Here is a 2,856-nt window from a genome sequence, read left to right as displayed (position 1 = left end):
AGAGTCACAGAGCAAAGTCAGGGCTCCATTCAAATGTGTTCACCCGTTCTCAAGAATCCTGAAGAACACTGTTGTCAGAGGGTAAAGGGTTTGACCAGTCTCTCCCTCTGCTTTGACTTATGTGACCCATCTCTGTGTTTTGCGGGTCTAATTTCTGGAAGGTTGAAAGGAAAGCAAAGTCAGTTTGATACATGGGAGGCTGAGAAGGGACCCCACAGTGGCAACAATGATCCAAACAGCTCACAAACCTGGACGGGTTTCTCCGGAACGGTCTAAAGACCATGGCTCTCTGTGGAGGGAAGGGATGGGAATGACTGTCCAGCCCAAGGTAGGGCCAAAAAAAAAAAATCTTAAAATATTTTCATTTTCTTAACGGATAACACAAGCCCGGGACTGCCCAGTTTTATAAAAAAGTGGTCAAGCAGATAGTTTTACTAGTTTTTTGGTTTTGTTTTGTTTTGAGACAGAGTGTCGCTCTGTCGCCCAGGCTGGAGTGCAGTGGCGCGATCTCAGCTCACTGCAAGCTCCGCCTCCGGGGTTCACACCATTCTCCTGCCTCAGCCTCCCAATTAGCTGGGACTACAGGCACCCGCCACCTCGCCCAGCTAATTTTTTGTATTTTTAGTAGAGACGGGGTTTCACCGTGTTAGCCAGGATGGTCTCAAAGTCCTGACCTCGTGATCCGCCCACCTCAGCCTCCCAAAGTGCTGGGATTACAGGTGTGAGCCACCACGCCCGGCCTACTAGTTTTTGTTTGTTTGTTTTTTTGTTTTTTGTTTTTTAACAGGACAAAAGAAACTTAATAAAGCAATAGTGATTCACTAAAAGAACCCCAAAGGGAGGTGAGTAATAACATTATATCCATAGCTGTGGGGGAACATACAAAGTAATCCCTTGAGCATGGGATTTAGCATCAGAAGATAAGGACTGTGTGATCTTGTGTGAATCACTTAACCTCTCTGAGCCTCAGTGTCCTCCTCCATAGACACTGTCCCCTCCTCAGAGAGTGATGGTGATGAGCATATGGGCACACTCTGTGCTCCAGAGGAAAAGGTGAGTGCCATTGCAAACCATCCTAAACGCTTTGTTCATACCACCATTGTAGCACTTCACACATTGCAGGATAATTGTCTGTTTATTTCACTGAGCGTCTCCTCCCAATGAGGGACCCTAGCATCTGCCACATTGTGGTGTTCAATGAATGTTTTTTGAATGAATGAATAAACGAATGAATAATCAAATGAATTAACAAATCTGAAAAGTATAATGCAGACTTCAGCATTTTTTTTAACACAGATATACATGTGGGTCACAATGCAAGGAAACTTTCCAAGCTTCTGGTCATACCCAGAAACATAAAAGCATGGACTATTCAAGACACAATCAGAAGTGGCAAGAGTATGGAACACTCTTTCCTGCTGCTTTGGCACAAGCTTCACTCTAGCGAGGTTCAGTTTCCCTTCAAACCTTGCCCCAGTGCTCAGTTCGCCAGCTCTCTCAGACATACTGTTGGACACTGGAGTGCCAGCAGTTGCCATCCCTGAGCTGACTGAGGTCTGTGATCCTGCCTCTCTAACCTGTCTCACAGATGGGAAAACCAGGGCCCTGGCAGGTGCAGTAGCTTGGCCCAGTGATGGCTCAGGGTGCCTGACAACACACACAGAGCTCTCTCCATCCCTGCCCTGCTTCTCAGAGGGTACAAGGTAGTGAGCTGGGGGTACGAGAAACCCTCAAGAGCTCAAAAATCAGGAATTACACAGGTGATGCGGTAGAATGCAGGATTCACATTAATTCAGTAAACATCTACTGAGCGTCCGTCATGTGACAGGCACTGGATTTTTAAGTTAAAGTATGGGGGTTCACAACAATTTGCTGTTTGGGCCAGGCCACTCCACAATAGGCCCCCGTGCCCAGGTTTTGTGACCATTCTGCTCTAGGGAAGGGATCTGAGTGGCGCTGCCCACCAGCCTGCTGACCACCTTGCCCATGTTCTCTCTATTCTGAGGGCTTCCTGCTCTGGTCTCCAGACCTCATCCTTGAGTCACTCCTACCCATCCCAGGTCCCTGCTGTTCTGTCTCCCACCTCTGTGGCTGCAGCATCCAGGACCTTCTGCTCACCCAGTCCAAGGAGACAGTGCAGAGAGAGAAGGGAAAGCCCTGGGACCCTGCACCAGGGCCAGTCTCTGCAATTCCCTTCTGCCTGGCAGCTGCCCAAGAGTTTGACCTGAAGGCTCCCCTTCCGCCCCATTGTTCTGTGGCCCTTGGGAGCCCATGGCGCAGAGCTGAGTGGCAGGGGGCACCCCTGTGCGTCATTGTGCTCCAAGCAAAGACAATTTCCCAGGGAAGGCTGGGAGACAGACAGAGCCAAGCAAGCTCTTCTGTCCAGACAGAGCAGAAAATAGAAAATGCCAAGAGAGGAACCAGACACAGAGGCAGGGTGGAGCAAGAGGAAGTGTCTGGAGACGCCTCTTCTTGGCTAATTGCTTTGAGTCTACACGTAGTCCGAGGTTGGACATAGGGCCAAGCTGGGAGGGGCCTCAGTGACCATCCAGTCCACGCCTTCATGTCACAGATTGGGAGACCATGGACCAGATAGGGGAGGGGATCTTCCCAAAGCTGCACAGCAAGTTACACAGGGCAGGACTAGAACCCACCGGGCCCAGACTCTGGTGTATATTTGGGCTAGTGTCTGGGAGCACAGTCTTCCCCTCCCTATATTGTCCCCACTGCTCACCCTGCTCTCTGCCACTGCTGGAAAAGCAGCATTTCAGAGGGCATTTTAGAAATCTAGACTCAGTTGGTCCTGATCCACTCATGTGTCAGAACCCAGAGTTCAATCACTGTTGGGAGGTTTCA

Source organism: Theropithecus gelada, chromosome 1 (assembly GCF_003255815.1).
Source record: "Theropithecus gelada isolate Dixy chromosome 1, Tgel_1.0, whole genome shotgun sequence".
Lineage (NCBI taxonomy): Eukaryota > Metazoa > Chordata > Mammalia > Primates > Cercopithecidae > Theropithecus > Theropithecus gelada.
This window is presented reverse-complemented; position numbering follows the sequence as displayed.